This window comes from Lepisosteus platostomus, chromosome 5 (assembly GCF_059453375.1).
Source record: "Lepisosteus platostomus isolate fLepPlt1 chromosome 5, fLepPlt1.hap1, whole genome shotgun sequence".
NCBI classification, from domain to species: Eukaryota; Metazoa; Chordata; class Actinopteri; order Semionotiformes; family Lepisosteidae; genus Lepisosteus; species Lepisosteus platostomus.
Window position 1 is genome coordinate 7,952,476 of NC_142615.1, and position 17,229 is coordinate 7,969,704.

At 39.3% G+C, this 17,229-nt stretch overlaps 1 non-coding gene across 1 annotated transcript; it reads left to right on the forward strand.

Annotated features, from left to right (window-relative positions):
• The first annotated feature begins 14,389 nt into the window (after positions 1 to 14,389).
• Positions 14,390 to 14,502, forward strand: trnal-caa (transfer RNA leucine (anticodon CAA)). The gene is made up of 2 exons: positions 14,390 to 14,427; positions 14,457 to 14,502. It is a non-coding gene; the product is annotated as a tRNA-Leu (tRNA).
• The last annotated feature ends 2,727 nt before the right edge of the window (positions 14,503 to 17,229 follow it).

Genomic DNA, 17,229 nt, shown 5'->3' on the forward strand with positions numbered 1-17,229 from the left:
CAGCCTCTCCAGCCAGTGCTGGAGTTTTTTTTTTAAATAATACTTCAGAAAGTGCAGGAACTGACTCTCTTGCTCAGTTGAGGCTATAGGAATCTGTGTTTCTCTCAGGCTGTCAGGAATAGCGCTTATTATATTTTTTTCTCAGGCTAAACAGTATCATTGGGCTGAATTTCAGTTAAACGCCTAGTTTAGAAAGATCAAGAATGAGTTAGGGAAGACAGAGGTGGAGACTAATGGAAGTTATGAAAGCCATTAATGGGTTGTCTCTGCTTGAGCTTGATTTAGACCTTAGTAGTGCAAAGTCTAGGGGTTAATTGCAACAAACTGAAAGTGAAGTACTAACAGGCGTTCAACCCGTGTTTAGTACGCAGCTGTGGTCTGAAGTTGTGCTCCACCTTAAGTCCAATTGCAATGAACGTTGCTATTGTGCTTAGTCCAGCACCGTACTAACCCTGTTCTCAATTGCAACGAACACAGAGTAATAGTTGTTGCCCTCTAGAAGTGACTAAACTAGTGAATTATTTTAAACCACCTCTTAATATGGCTTGAGCAACTTAGTACCATACTTGGTGTAACGATGAATTGCATTAGAAGGCTCCAGAATATAGTGGAAATAATATCGTTACCACGTACTGAATTTATGCATCCGTCGCTTGAAAACATTGTAATATTTAATTAAAATTGCTTAACACTCATACCACATTTATTCATAATGAAGCTGATTAATATGTGTATTTACAAAAGTGACATTTACTAATTATGTTGAATGTTAATCATTACTAGTAGCTGTGAAGTTTAAGGTGCTAGGGAGTGAAGAGAACAGAACTTAAACTATTATTTATATAAATGTAGCGTGAGGCTTTAATGTGTTCTATAAAATCGAGGAGTCAACTGGATAGATTTGTTAAATATTTTAGTGATGGGTCTCCGTATTTGTGGTTATCAGAGGAAAGCAGGGATGAGGAGGAAATAGGTGGCACCCAAGCATGTTAAAGGAAAAAACTCGGCATCTTAAGTGATTTATTATGGTTTACAGTCCCTTTTCTGTCCTGTGGCTGTGATCCAATGACTGTGTTGAAACAGCCAGGGTTGTGCTAGCTCTTGATGGACTGGTATGCAAACCAAATGACAGACAAGCAAAGCAATGTTTTACAATTCTGAAAGCTCGTTCAATGTGGCTTCTTGTGTTTTTATGACTCCTGTTATAGTGCTGGTCTTGTAATGTTGTTGGATTGTGCACAGGTGTCAGAAGATACCGTTATAAAGGATAAGCATGAGTTAGCAAAACAACACGCCAGCAAGCACTTCCCCACTTTGAAAGGAAGATGCTGGAACTGATTCTGAGAAGGTCAGACGAACAATAATTGTTGTATTTATTTGCTCAGGTAGTTTTATAAGTTTAATTTTCAGTAAAGTTCTGTTAAAAATAAATTAATGTCAAATTAATACAGTAGTGTCCTGTCTCAAGCCCACAGCTGCAGTTCTCATTTGTTTTGTGACTTATTGCAATTGAGTATCCCTCATTTGGTGAATTGTAGCCTCAATGCAATTCTTACATTTTAAAACTATATTTAAACTAAATTTCCTGACTAATTTTAAACAAGAGACAAAGTAATTAGCGTGGTCTATGAATTAACCTACTTATCAGATGCAATGTTCTGATGCACAGTCCCTTGCAATTCGGGCTAAATAGTACAACAACAATGCTGAGCCCTGTGAACTGGATTAAGCACAAGATGAGCTGAGCTCCAACTTGGTTCCAAATGTTTATTAAGCACAAGTTGAGCTGAACTGAAAGGAAGACATTGGAACTGACTAGAAAATAACTTAATTTGAAATGTACGCTCCTACTGATACAGGAGAGGGAGAAAATCAAAGTTCTGAAAAGTAAGCACAAAGCACACCCTGCTAAAGAAATGTATTGCCTTAAAAAAAATGCTTAGGTCAGAGGAACAATTGTTTTTTTTTTGCACAAGTTTAATTTCCAGTTCTGTTAAAAATTAAACTTAACTTTACTGGTTATTAGTCGGTGTGTTTTGTAATGATTTAGCTATAACGATGTGTCCACTTATTCATCTGGAGTGTTAAACAAAATTAATGCTGCAATAATACAGTAGTGTTTAATTTCAAATGCACAGCTGTGGTTCTCATTTGTTTCATGACTAATTACAATTGGGTATCTCATTTAATAATGACGTAGCCTCATCAGGTGAATTGTAGCCTAAATGCAATTCTTAAATTAAAAACTAACTGATTTGTCAGGAAATTTAGTTTGAATATAAAGAAGAAACAGAAAAGTAATTGTATATTAATGTGGCCTATGTATTATTCTACTAATCAGAAGTGTTCTGATGTACAGTCCTCTCCAGTTCGGGCTAATTAGTTCAACAAGGCCAAGCCCTTGGAACCGGATTAGGCACAAGTTGAGCTGAGCTCCATCTTTGTTCCACATGTTTTTGCTGCAATTGAACTCGGAGCGGGAGATGATCTCCAGAATGTACCGTACTAACTTAGCACGCGGCTGTGTTTTAACTTGGGATGTCCATTGCAATTGACCCTGTGGGTTTATATACATGGGTTTCTCTGCATACACTACCATAAGGGAGGAATGGTGAGTTGGAGGGAGGGCACCAGTTTGGTTTATCAAGAATACACCAAACTGAGTAGAACTACAGATCCAACCATTCAAAATTTGCAGTAAATAGCAGTGCTTGTTCTGCAAAGAACTGTAGGATATCGCATGATGTATCAAAGTAGGGTGAAATATCTTGTAAAACCGCCAGGCGGAGCTATGAAAGCTTAATGTCTCATGTGCAGCATTTGCGCTGTTGCTAGAAAATGTATTTCTAAATATCACAAGATGTTCAAAGTTAAGTGATTTATTAATAACAACTAATCATTTCAAACTGCTTGTATTCTAAAATTGTATTTTGTTTGCGGGTGATTTGTCACTGTTTTCACAAACTTCAATTTATTAAACATCTTAGATATGGTGTTCCAGACCTCTGTTTACTTTCTGAAACTCCATCGATATTTCCTGTTTTCACACAGATAAGAATAAACTGCACGTGCAAATCTTTTCACAAGTGTAAAGATGTTCTGTGCTCAATAGCTCTTTAACACAGTACACATTATGTCATAGCTTTCTGAAGTCTGACAATCGTAAAAAGTTACCAAATAATATTGGTGAAACTGTTACCTGTCCTGGATAAAGCAATTAGAAAATAGTTGGATTTACACTTGTAAGAAAATTTCTGATTTTAATGGGACATGTTTAGTCTTTTCTTTTCAGCTTGAAATTAACTCTTGCCTACTATGTATATTCCATTGCAGCCATTTTAATGCAATGCAGCTCCATACTTCTCACAAAGTCTAGGCTAGGTGTTACACCCCACTGTGTTTATGTAGATTAGACAGTTCTACTTGGGGAGGGGAAGGAACTTTCAGTTTTCTGGTGTCATTGTTGGCCTTTAACATAAGGCAATCAGCAATCAAATGTCCTGTTTTTTCTTAAGTTGAACAAAGATGTGCCACATGCATACAGTGTCATGTTGTATATTTTTAATGCTACTACAGTACAGCTTGTGGGAAATACATTTGTCCTGTATCAAAGTTTAACTTACCCTACATTACAAACTGAGTGAATTCAACAGAATCGACGGCTAAAAGCAACATGTCAAAATGTTCCCAAAATAACAAAAAGTGAACGAGTTGAGGATTCGATAATAGAGTAATCATAACAATAACTCCCGAGTTGTTTAATGCAATCCAAATGAAAGAAGGACACTTAAATAAACATGAAAAGACTATTTGTTCATTGACGAAAAGTAATGTCGCACTCTCTCTTGTTTAATCTGATTGTTTTATTGCTGCACAGACTAAAACCAGAGAGAAATAGCACCTCTTTCTTTGAAGCATTTTGTTTATCCTATCATGTATCGGTTTCCAATCATACAAAGTAAGTTCTGAGAATCTCCAATTCAACATACCTATGTTTTCCTGGAGAATGCAAAGCCCTTTTGCCTCTGGACCAGTCAAAATTTATGGATGTGGTTCACCCCCAGTCCCAAAATTGCTAAACAGAAGAGTGGCGTAGCGGTCGGCTCTGGCTGTCCCCTCTGTGCCGACACACTGCACATTCAATCTCTCCTTCTCTTGACTGATGGGCAAAAGGTGGACATCTGGGAGAACTGTACGTGGCATCTGTGAGTTCTGCTGTGTAGATGGTGCTTCCTGAGGGGAGAGAGACAGTGGGGACGGCACCAGCCAATTCATTAGTGGTGGTGAGCAGAGAGGACAGGATGGAGTGTCCTGAAGGGGTGTGCTCTGCTGGGGGTGGAGAGTCGTATGGAGATACGCATTGCACCAGGTACAGCAACCTGTGTGGCAGGGAGGGGCACTTTTCAGGAGATGAAGGTCTGTTTGGAGACGGCTGACACCCTAGTGTTTGACTGCTGGAACATACAGATGCAGCCATTCAAAATGCGTGGGCGATACCGCATTATTTTCCAGTACGCTGTACGCAGTCTACCGCGAGTTACCGTAAATTCTCCTATAATACGGCAAGCAAAATTATAGTATCCGGAATTTCCGCAAGGTGGAGCTAATAAACTCAACCTCTCATGTTTGAGCTGTCGCCATCAAAGTCTTTAACGAAGATATTACTAATAGTAGTAATAATGAATGACCTTGGACGAGCTGTAAGTGTAAACTCAAAGTATTGGCCTGGTCAACATTCTTTTTTTCATTGACCGTCTTTGTAAAAGTAACACCACAGCATTTCGCAATCATGCATTTGTTTCCAATCATGCAAAGTACAGTAATTTTTGAGAATCAATTCACCATGCCTTTCACATGCTCATAAAAGAGATTGATTTAGGAACCTAAACATATTACCGTATGCAAACTGTACTGTATACAGTATGTATATGTATATTTAATGTCTTAACTGTGCCCTTTAAGTATTGAATATTTATATGGAATTTTACCACTGAAGGGAAATCTTAGTGCCTGAGCATAAAAAGAATAGGAGCATACTGCAACGCGTGTGAAGGCCATAAACGATATTAATTTTTGAACTTAAACATACAGTATATGGCTGGTCTCGGTACTTTAAAGAAAACATACACACCAGTATTCCATTTCTCACTAAACATTTTAAGCATCGAAGTCTTTAACTAACGTGATACCGGAGTCAACAAGCATACTTTTAGAATTCGATTAAAAGGGAATATAATATGGAATCGTGTATCTCAAGAAATTAATAACGATATGATTATAGTCGTGTACTGCGACAGGGCTGTGTAGGGCTGTTTCGCCTCTCTCTTCATGTGACTTCCCTTGTAGCCCACTGGTCTACGTGCCCGATTTCCAACTCACGGGCTGTGTGTTCAAATCCAGCTGGTGCTGGACTTTTCTTTTAACAAACATTTCTTCGAAAAAATAGAATAGCAATATTATGGACAATCAATTGACTTTTATATTTCAAAATATCACAACATGATCGATTCTAAGTCATTTTTGATAACAATGAATAGTCACCTTCTTCCCTTCTGACAACGGTCCCTGCTTCTGATTCCTGCTTCTATTGTGTGTGTGTGTAATAGAGTAAATTTTTATAGAGAAATGGAGGCTGGACAGTATGCGTTACAATATAAACATTTATATTGATTTAAATCGTGTTTTGATTTAAATCGAAAACGCATGTTTAATTATATGTGTTTTTTTAATCATAATCAGGCTAATGCAACATAAATTGATACAGTATCTTTGTCTTCTAAGTATCTTAATAAACTTTCAGCATAGCTTTCTACCCGTTTAGATTTATTTTTCTTGGGATTTTGGGATCAAACGTGGAAGGATTAGATTGTAATCGTTTTTATTTTTCAAATACGTTTTAGAAAAGTGTAATCTATACCTGCCCAGACTGTACGCCTTCCTAAACCCCGCCCTGACCACTTTCACTCCTGTCCTGCTCTTCCCCGCGCACCCCAGCCGGGCACTCTTCGGCCTCTGCCCGGGACGAATGTATATTTTGATCTTTACATCCGGCGTGGCACCGAGGGAGCGTCTGCATTTATAACTTAGTTTTTAAAATTAGTCAAGCAATATGAAGCATCTCCTTTTACTTTTAAGTCCCTTAAATACATTGAGCACAGCTTTCTCACCACTTAAGATTACTTTTTGATACCATCCTTACACAAAGCAGGAACTTTCCGATGACATACAGTACAAGTGGAAAGATTACAGATTTTAATCGTCTTTAATTTTGTTACGTTATACGTTTTAGGAACATTTCATCTAAACAAACACCACAAAACTATTCTCGATTGTATTTCTGAATGTTATGTTACATCTACAGTAGTTCACTGCTTTAAATACATCGAATTAAGAAAGTTAGATGTAGCACTTTAGATCTTTTTTTCTGAACCAGGGAAAATCATGTTTCTCTATAACAATAATAAAAAACATTATTTTACATATCACCTTTAAAAGTGGCATCTCAAAGCAAAAAAGTAGATGGGGAAAAACAGTTAAAAGGGACCAAAGTAAATACCAGACAAACGCAAACGCGTTTTTAATAGAAATGCTTTTATTCATTCAGCAGAGAGTGAGAGGGACATCCAGCAGAGAGAGACACACACACAGGTTTCCATTGACAAACGTAATTGTTTTTTTACATTCCTCTTGTCTAACAGGAATGTTTTGTTTCTGGACAAACTGTTAGACGAGAGGAAAAGAGCACCTCCTTCTACGAAGCATTTCGTTGATCCGATCACGAATTATTTTCCAGTCGCACAAAGTAAGGGTTGAGAATCTCCGATTCACCATGCTATTAATGGTTTCCCGGAGATTGCAAGGCAAGGCACTTTTGCCTCTGGACCCATCGAAATTTACAGACGTGGTCCACCCCCAGTAAATTTCAAAAGTCACAAGATTTCGAAACACGAGGGCGGCGTAGCGGTCGGCTCTTGCTTTCCCGTCTATGCCGATGCACTGCAAGTACAACCCCCCCTCCATCTCCTGAGTGATGGGTAGCAGTTGGACATCTGGGAGAATTATTCGTCCCACTGGCGTCTGTGAATTCCGCTGTGCTTCCTGGGGGGAGATAGACGGCGGGGACAGCATCAACCAATTCCCATGCGGTGGTGAACGGAGAGGCCGGGATGGAGTGTCCTGAGGCGGTGTGTGCTCTGCGGGGGGCAGAGCTTCCGCCAGGCATTGCAACCTGCGCGGCGGGGAGAGGCACTTTTCGGGAGACAGCTGCTCAACTGTTTGACTGCTGGAAAATACTGTCTCCTTCCTCTGCATTTTCAGGAGTGTCTCTAGCCTCCCAGTCCTCCCCAGTAATGCATCGTACTGCTCCCGCTGCTGCCGAAAAGTCTCCACACAGGTGCTGCTTCTACAGGTTGGCACCCTGGCCAGTGGCCGAGAGCAGAGACCCACGGCCTGTGGCAAAATAACATAATTCATGTAAGAAATAAAGTCACACAGTAGTATTCATCAGTCGCGGAACAGAAGTCAAAATAAACTTTTATTTTTTTCCGTCTTACCGCTTTCTTTTTTACTGTCCTGGTGGTAGATCGTTTCGCCCGTGCGGTGTTTTCTTGAAGAACAGGCTACGAAGAAATAATTATAATTGAATTTAAAATTCAAAACGGCAATAATACCTTGTAATATACGCTGTAATCACGTATTTCAGATGAAGTCTGCTGTATTTGCTTACCCTTCGCTCTTTGGAAGCTGGAGCGGCAGAAGCACCCCGTCTCTTCCCGTAAAAGGTCTTGGTCTCCATACTGTACTGTGGTCGCTGTAGTGCAGGTTCGCAGTTTTTTTTGTGATGGGAGCTCACCCAATCCCTTGGTGTATTTATGCTATATTCACATGTACGGCTAGAATGTTCATTGTCTTCCAATGAAAGGCGGGTGCCTCTTGCCAAAGTCGGGAGACATTAGAGGCTTGCCACACCCGGACTGTTAAACCAACGCATTAGCACGTCAAACCCCATTGAGGAGCCGGGCGCAATAATTGTTTTGTCCCTTGATTTACTGATCTGCATTAATTATGGAAATCGAGTTCCTGCTCTTTGCAGACGACCTGGTCCCGCTGTCGTCCACAGAACAGAGGCTGCGCCAGAACCTGGCGCTGCTGGAGCAGCACTGTCAGACCTGGGCGCCGACAGTCAATCTGGACAAGACCAGAGTTATGGTTTTCCAGAAAAAAAGCCAGACCTCAGGGAAACAGGTACAAATTCACACTTAACAACACATTAACACCTAACAACGGGAGCAGGGACGAATAAGGCCAGTACCCACTATTGTTAAACATACAGAAAAGAATATTAAAGTATTGAATATTAGTATTGGCTTTAGTATTAGCCATACAGAACATTAAAGTGCCCCTTTTCCATTCAGCAGGTGCCTGAGCCGCTGTGTCCTATCTTCTGACAGTCACCGTTGTGAATGTCTGTAGAGTGTATCTTATTTTTAGTACTAAAATAAATACTTAGTACTTTAGTATTAAGTACTAAAATACTAGTACCGAGGGAGCGTCTGCATTTATAACTTCGTTTTTAAAATTAGTCAAGCAATATGAAGCATCTCCTTTTACTTTTAAGTCCCTTAAATACATTGAGCACAGCTACTCACCACTTAAGATTGCTTTTTGATACCATCCTTACACAAAGCAGAAACTTTCCGATGACATACAGTACAAGTGGAAAGATTACAGATTTTAATCGTCTTTAATTTTGTTACGTTATACGTTTTAGGAACGTTTCATCTAAACAAACACCACAAAACTATTCTCGATTGTATTACTGAATGTTATGTTACACCTACAGTAGTTTACTGCTTTAAATACATCGAATTAAGAAAGTTATGTGTAGGACTTTAGATCTTTTTTTCTGAAGCACGGAAAATCTAATCAGAGAGAGACACACACACCGGTTTCCATTGACAAAATTGTTTTTCTTCAAGAAATGGATTAAGATACACTCCACAGGCATTCACAACAGCAACATATGAAACGTTTGCACGTATAGTTAAGTTATTACTTGGTTTTCAAAGTGCAATGAAATACAATATTGTTGTTGTTGCTGTTCTGGTTGTTTTTATCCTGTAAAGTGTTTTGAGAAGCCACCTTTAAAGGCGATATATACTGTAAAACCGCTGATTCTTATGGAATGTGTTCCGCAGGGGATTCAAATTTTTATTTATTTTTTAATTGCGTATCTAAGGAAATCTCAGTATAACTTTGTTCATGAACAAACAGTGGCATGTTACATTATTATTCGTTTTTTTGTTAACAAGGCTCGCCAGCTAATGTGAATCGAAACCTGTCTTGCTAGCTTTTAAAGTCGTGCATGTGTAAACGACAATTCAAATAGAGAAAAAAAGACCTGACTGACAAGATTTAATTAATGCACATCAGTAAATCAAGGGACAAAACAACTATTGCGCCAGGGTCCTCAATGGGCTTTGACGTGCTAATGCGGTGGTTTAACAGTCCGGGTGTGGCAAGCCTCTAATGTCTCCCGACTTCGGCAAAAGGCACCCGCCTTTCATTGGAAGACAATGAACATTCTAGCCGTACATGTGAATATAGCATAAATACACCAAGGGATTGGGTGAGCTCCCATCACAAAAAAAAAACTGCGAACCTGCACTACAGCGACCATAGTACAATATGGAGACCAAGACCTTTTACGGGAAGAGACGGGGTGCTTCTGCTGCCCCAGCTTCCAAAGAGCGAAGGGTAAGCAAATACAGCAGACTTCATCTGAAATACGCGATTACAGCGCATATTACAAGGTATTATTGCCGTTTTGAATTTTAAATTCAATTATAATTATTTCTTCGTAGCTTGTTCTTCAAGAAAACACCGCACGGGCGAAACGATCTTCGAAATCTACCACCAGGACAGTAAAAAAGAAAGCGGTAAGACGGAAAAAAAGAAAAGTTTATTTTGACTTCTGTTCTGCGACTGATGAATACTACTGTGTGACTTTATTTCTTACATGAATTATGTTATTTTGCCACAGGCCGTGGGTCTCTGCTCTCGGCCACTGGCCAGGGTGCCAACCTGTAGAAGCAACACCTGTGTGGAGACTTTTCGGCAGCAGCGGGAGCAGTACGACGCATTACTGGGGAGGATTGGGAGGCTAGAGACACTCCTGAAAATGCAGAGGAAGGAGACAGTATTTTCCAGCAGTCAAACAGTTGAGCAGCTGTCTCCCGAAAAGTGCCTCTCCCCGCCGCGCAGGTTGCAATGCCTGGCGGAAGCTCTGCCCCCCGCAGAGCACACACCGCCTCAGGACACTCCATCCCGGCCTCTCCGTTCACCACCGCATGGGAATTGGTTGATGCTGTCCCCGCCGTCTATCTCCCCCCAGGAAGCACAGCGGAATTCACAGACGCCAGTGGGACGAATAATTCTCCCAGATGTCCAACTGCTACCCATCACTCAGGAGATGGAGGGGGGGTTGTACTTGCAGTGCATCGGCATAGACGGGAAAGCAAGAGCCGACCGCTACGCCGCCCTCGTGTTTCGAAATCTTGTGACTTTTGAAATTTACTGGGGGTGGACCACGTCTGTAAATTTCGATGGGTCCAGAGGCAAAAGTGCCTTGCCTTGCAATCTCTGGGAAACCATTAGTAGCATGGTGAATCGGAGATTCTCAACCCTTACTGCGTGCGACTGGAAAAGAATTAGTGATCGGATCAAGGAAATGCTTCGTAGAAGGAGGCGCTCTTTTCCTCTAGTCTAACAGTCTGTCCACAACAAAACATTCCTGTTAGACAAGAGGAATTGAAAAAAACAATTTTGTCAATGGAAACCGGTGTGTGTGTCTCTCCCTGCTGGATGTCCCTCTCACTCTCTGCTGAATGAATAAAAGCATTTTATTAAAAACACGTTTGTGTTTGTCTGGTATTTACTTTGGTCCCTTTTAACTGTTTTTCCCATCTACTTTTCTGCTTTGAGATGCCACTTTTAAAGGTGATATGTAAAATAATGTTTTTTATTATTGTTATAGAGAAACATGATCAGATTTTCCCTGGTTCAGAAAAAAATATCTAAAGTGCTACACATAACTTTCTTAATTCGATGTATTTAAAGCAGTGAACTACTGTAGGTGTAACATAACATTCAGAAATACAATCTCATATTTGAAAAATAAAAACGATTACAATCTAATCCTTCCACGTTTGATCCCAAAATCCCAAGAAATATAAATCTAAACGGGTAGAAAGGTATGCTGAAAGTTTATTAAGATACTTAGAAGACAAAGATACTGTATCAATTTATGTTGCATTAGCCTGATTATGATTAAAAAACACATATAATTAAACTCGCGTTTGCGATTTAAATCAGAACACAATTTAAATCAATATAAATGTTTATATTGTAACGCATACTGTCCAGCCTGCATTTCTCTATAAAAATTTACTCTATTGCACACACACACACTAGAAGCAGGAAGCAGAAACAGGGACCATTGTCAGAAGGGAAGAAGGTGACTATTCATTGTTATCAAAAATGACTTAGAATCGATCATGTTGTGATATTTTGAAATATAAAAGTCAATTGATTGTCCATAATATCGCTATTCTATTTTTTCGAAGAAATGTTTGCACAAGCTTGATTTGAACACACAACCCGTGAGTTGATAGTTGGGCACATAGACCAGTAGGCTACAAGGGAAGTTGCATGAAGAGAGAGGCGAAACAGCCCTACACAGCCCTGTCGCAGTACACGAATATAATCATATCGTTATTAAATTCTTTAGATACGCGATTCCATATTATATTAGCAGAAAAGCTTAAAACTACCACTTTTTCACATTTATTTCACATGCTAGTTATATACTTCGATGCTTAAAATCGTTAGGGAGAAATGGAATACCGGCGTGTATTTTTCCTTTAAAGTACCGATTCCTGGAATCTGACTGGCTGACACCCCTCTGAAGTGGTTCCATAAAATCTGGTATACGGAAAAGAAAGCGTTGCTACATACAAGTATCTTTTAATACAGTCTTTGCTGTGCTCTTGAGGATCCTTGTGATATTTTGAGCTCTAGTTGAATGATAAGTGTCGCATTTTAAATCATTTTCGTAGTTAGAAATTATGAAACGCCCTGTTAAAAGCAAGGAAGTTTTTATGCCCGTTGAAGTAAAACAAAATGCCTGACAAAGTATGGCTTGGACAGATTCCGAGTGCTTGTACAAATGTGCTAAAGAAATTATACTTTGAGTATACAGCTTGTCCAAAGTCATCCATTATTAATACTATTAGTAATATCTTCGGTAAAGGCTTTGATGCATAAATATTTCTGATAAAGGTAGGTTGTGTACTTTTGTCCAACTGAGCAATCTTGCTTTCATAAAATATACCAACATTTTAATGACTGATGATTAACATGCTGTAATACACAGTTCAAAATTAAAAGCTCAAATGCTGTACATGAGAGGTTAAGCTCCCCCTGGCGGTTTTACAAGGTGGCGCCGGATAGTTTCCGGGATGACGTCAAATGACGCGATTAACCGCGTGATACTGCGTGACACCGCGACACGCCCACCTGGGTATGCCGCGAAATACCCCACCCATTTTTAATTGCTGCATCTGTAATACCTTGTGATACATGCAAGTCATCTGTAAACGAAGATGTAATTACAATAAAATTGGCAATTCACAGAAAACCACAATTTGTATAATATTATTCCTCGTTATCAATGATCAATTAAAGGATTTGAAGAAACAGCAGCAATAGCAGATGATTTTGGTTTTGAACCCATCTTTACACCTCAATAATCCATTTGTCCTCGAAAAAAGAAAAGACGCATATTTTGAGTCTCATAATTATATGTGAATATGTGAATAACAGTTTAACCCCAAATGTCTGTAATTGTGATTCTGTTAAAATTCAAAAAAGTATCTATCAATAGTAAGAAATTATCAAGAAAGTAAGAAATTGTGTTATTTCATAAACTGTAAGACATGTAGACATTTACAGGTTATATCCTTTGCTTTGTCTTTTAACACAAGTGTTCAGGATCCAAGCCCATGTTTGGACGGTTGTGTTTCTCTTGTAATCATCAAATGTCATTATTTTGTCCTTCAGTTCTTTCTCGAGTTGTACCATGGATATTTTATACCATCGATACTTTTCATGCTCTTTTGCATTTTCCTTCACATACGGAAAAAAACTCAAGGCGTTCTTGTCACTGTGCTACACAGTACAGGACACGCAGTGAGTAATTCGCGCAGCTTTCAGAGGAATCCAGAGGGAGGACTCTTAATGCAAGGAGCTGTTTTTTTTTGCATTAATCATTATTAACCAGAAACAGCTGCACAACTGGTTGCATTTGTGATTATGTCACTTCTCTGCTTCAGCAAGGTCAATAAAAGACTCTGAAAGTAGTAGAGAAAAACTGAATTAAAATCATATTAGCAATTCTGAACGATATCTGCATACAGGCAATCCAATAAGAACGTTGAAATCTTTGAATGTCATCTCTCTATATATTGCGCTGCTTTTTACTTGGAGTAAAACTATTGGATTGAAAGGTTAAAATGTATTGTTGTTATTTGGAGAAATCAATGAACTCGTGATTTTATATGTTTTAAAATACGGTCATGCGCACAGAAAAAAGACAGTGCTGATTATTTTTCTGGAGACGGAGCACTGATGACCTATCCGAGCCAATTGATAAAGCCCAGCCAGTGGATACTCTAGCAGAACGTGGAAGAACGTTCACCATTGTAACCAAGGCAACCACAGGAACAACATCAAGAAGCACAATCAATTCCCCATTTAAATCTTTCGTGTAAGGTATGCCAAGTGAAAGCATGAAGTAAATCCCCTGATCTCTTTTGAACATGGACAAGGTATTTCTGATGGAGCGCAATGAGCAAAGATTTAATAAGCTACTCCTGCCGATGATTCAGCTTAAAGAAGTAAAAGCTTCACAAACAAAAGCAGCTCGCTACCACAGCCAATATTAAATGTACTTGGTGGCACATTACCATTTGCACTGGCTCAAAAGTGGTCTCGGCAGACGTTGTTCCCTACGTAAAGCTGAAAGCGCCAAAGAGCATTTCCATTGAGAAAAAAAAATCTTTCTTGATGTTAAACATAGAGAGCCTGCCTTTTAGAAGTTCTCCCTCTAAACACCTTGTGCAGCCTCCCGACAGACTAACAAAAAGCGCCTTTTCACCAACTCAATTTATAATACGCCCCTCAAAACTCACAACCGAATAACAATCCATCCGTATATTTGATTTCCAAGATCCATTCAAGGCAACTTGGCTCTTCGCAAGCAAATAATTTCAGGGAAGAAACTCAGTTTAGTCAACTACTGGTGCATTCAGCACACCACTTGCTTTCGCTTGTCAGGGTGGCCGAGTGGTCTAAGGCGCCAGACTCAAGGACATGTGTCTTTCCAGCTGGCTTGGGTGTTCTGGTCTCCAAATGGAGGCGTGGGTTCAAATGCCACTCCTGACAGCTTCTGCTTTTACCTCTCTTGAATTGTTCCAGTGCTACAGTGAATGACTGAAATATAAAAGCAGCAGAAGAAAGCAAGCAACTCAGTGCAATTTGTGAGTATTCTGCACTGTTAAAATGCACAGGTTTTCATACTTTTTGGAATTCGTAGCTCAAGAAGTGACTCCTGTTTCATTTTCTATTCACCAACTGGATTTGCATTCCGCCCCTCACACCTCACAACAGAATAACAAACGGCTTCATGTGCCACAGCATTCCCCTGTAGATTCGGTTTGCACTATGAATTAGGCGACCCCGAATGAAATATTTTAGTGTTGGCTCAATTGTGAGGAATTTCATGAACCCTCAAAAAGGAACGCTTGCAGAAAATGCCAGCAATTCAAAGCGTGTAGGCAACATGAACAGACCAATTCTGCAATTTCTTTTATCGCGGGCGGTGCTTTCCGAGTCGATGGCTCTGCATTAGAAATGAGAAGTCCTGAACTCTAAACACGTTCTTGCCATAACTGCTACTCCTGCTGCTACTCCTTCGTCCTCGAAAAAAGAAAAGACAGGCATGTTTTGAGTCTCAAAATGATCTTCTGGATCCACAAGAAACATGTAAATTTGATATTTTGGATGTGCTGTACTTATAACTTCCATCGAAGAGAGATTTCGTCAGTTGCATGAAATTGAAACTTTCGACTTTTTGTCTGGTATTGAAAATATGTTTAAAAAAAACCATAAACAATTTTCTAACAAACAACTCATGAATTATTGCCAGGATCTATATTTAGTGTTCGGTAGTGATAACACTGCTGATATTGATTGAGTAGAAATCTATGATGTATTGACAGCTTTATCTGAAGCGAGAAGTCCTAGAACGCCATCTATGAAGTTTAAGGATTGATACCAAGAAATGCCTTTTGTTTCCCACCCCAACTGCTGCTTTTGCATTACACATTATGTGAACATTACCAGTTTTGGTAGCTTCTGGGCACGATTTTCCTAAACTGAAACTTATTACAAAATTCTTGTAAATCAGGACTAATTTTAATATCAAATGAAATTACTACAGAAGAAAAGGCTTAACTGAAATATGAATAAGACTATGCAAGCCTAAAAAGTAGAACAATTCAATTTCTATAACTTATTTTTTAATGTTTTGAGAAATTGGCTCACACACCGGAAGACACTAACGTTTCTCTTTGTTAGAGTATGTGAATAACAGTTTAACCCCAAATATTTGTAATTGTGATTCTGTTAAAATTCAATAAATCGTCTATCAACAGTAAGAAATTATAAAGAAAGTAAAAAATTGTTTTATTACATAAACTATAAGACAATGAAGAGAGTTTACTTCGCTTTTGTTCTTTTGACTTAAGCGTTCAGGATCCGAACCCATCTGCGGACGGTTGTGTTTCTTGAATCTCTTGTAATCATCAAAAGTCGCTGTTTTGTGCTACAGTTTTTTCTCGAGTTGTACCATGGATATTTTATATGATCAATACTTTACATGCTCTTTTGCATTTTCCTTCACATACAGAAAAAGTTCAAGTTGTTCATATCACTGTGCTGCACATTTACGCTGGACCACCTGTAACAGTACAGGACACACAGTGAGGAATTCGTGCAGCTTTCAGCTCAGTGCGGAGTCCAGAGGGAGGACTCGCTCGCTGAATGATCTCTCAGGAAATCCCGGGTGAGAGTCAAAAGGTAAACCTGGCTCTCTATGAACACGAGCAAAGAGTTCTCACTCAACAGAAGATTTCGATGTGAGTACAGTAATATAAAACACCTGAAGATGCCAGGGATTGAACCCCGGTCCTGTGGAGCAGTAAGTGACTTGTAGCGCTGACATAAGAGATACTTACATAAAGTGCTTTTACTGACCATATTACAAATCACAGGAAGTAAGGTCTTGAAACATTGGGCAGTAGTGGGATTTAAACCCACACCCCTGAAAGAGTGGAGCCTAAAATCCAGCATATTAGACCATTCAGCCACACTACCTCTGGCCCCTTCTCCTTTCCTCTCGTTGCTCAGTATAGTTGCCTTCATGCAATTGAGCCAGGTTTGAATCCCAGCCAATGCATCTCCAAATCTTTTCAAATGAATCTGTGATCTTGTAGCACATCCTCTGAAACCAGCAATCGAAATTGGAAACGTCTTCTTCAACACTGAAAAGCTCAATTAGGATGAAGCAGTATCACACAGGACAGCAGTACCATATGTGTTCTTGATTGATTCAGACTCGTTCTCAGTGGTTCTTGCTCACCAAATAACTAAAAAGCTGAGGAAGAACGCTACGAAAAATACTAATCAAAATACAAAATAATAATCAGTATTAACCAGAAACAGCAGAAAAACTGGTCACAATTGTGATTATGTCGCTTCTCTGCTTCAGCAAGGTCAATAAAGGACTCTCTGAAAGTAGTAATGCACTAAAGCACTGCAAAACTGAATTCAAAATCATATTAGGAATTCTGAGTGGTGCCTGCTTACATGCAATCCAATACGGATGTTGTCTTTAAATAAGAATTCTCTATGTTTCCCTGCCTTTTCCCTGGAGTGAAACTATTGGATTGAAGGAATTCTTATGACAGGTTTACAAGGTGCCGTTGATATTGGGATAAGTCTATGAACTCGTGATTTTTATATACTTTAAATAACGGCCATACACACAGAATAAAATGACAGTACTGATGATTTTTCCTGAGATGAAGCACAGCTTATCTTTCCAAGACT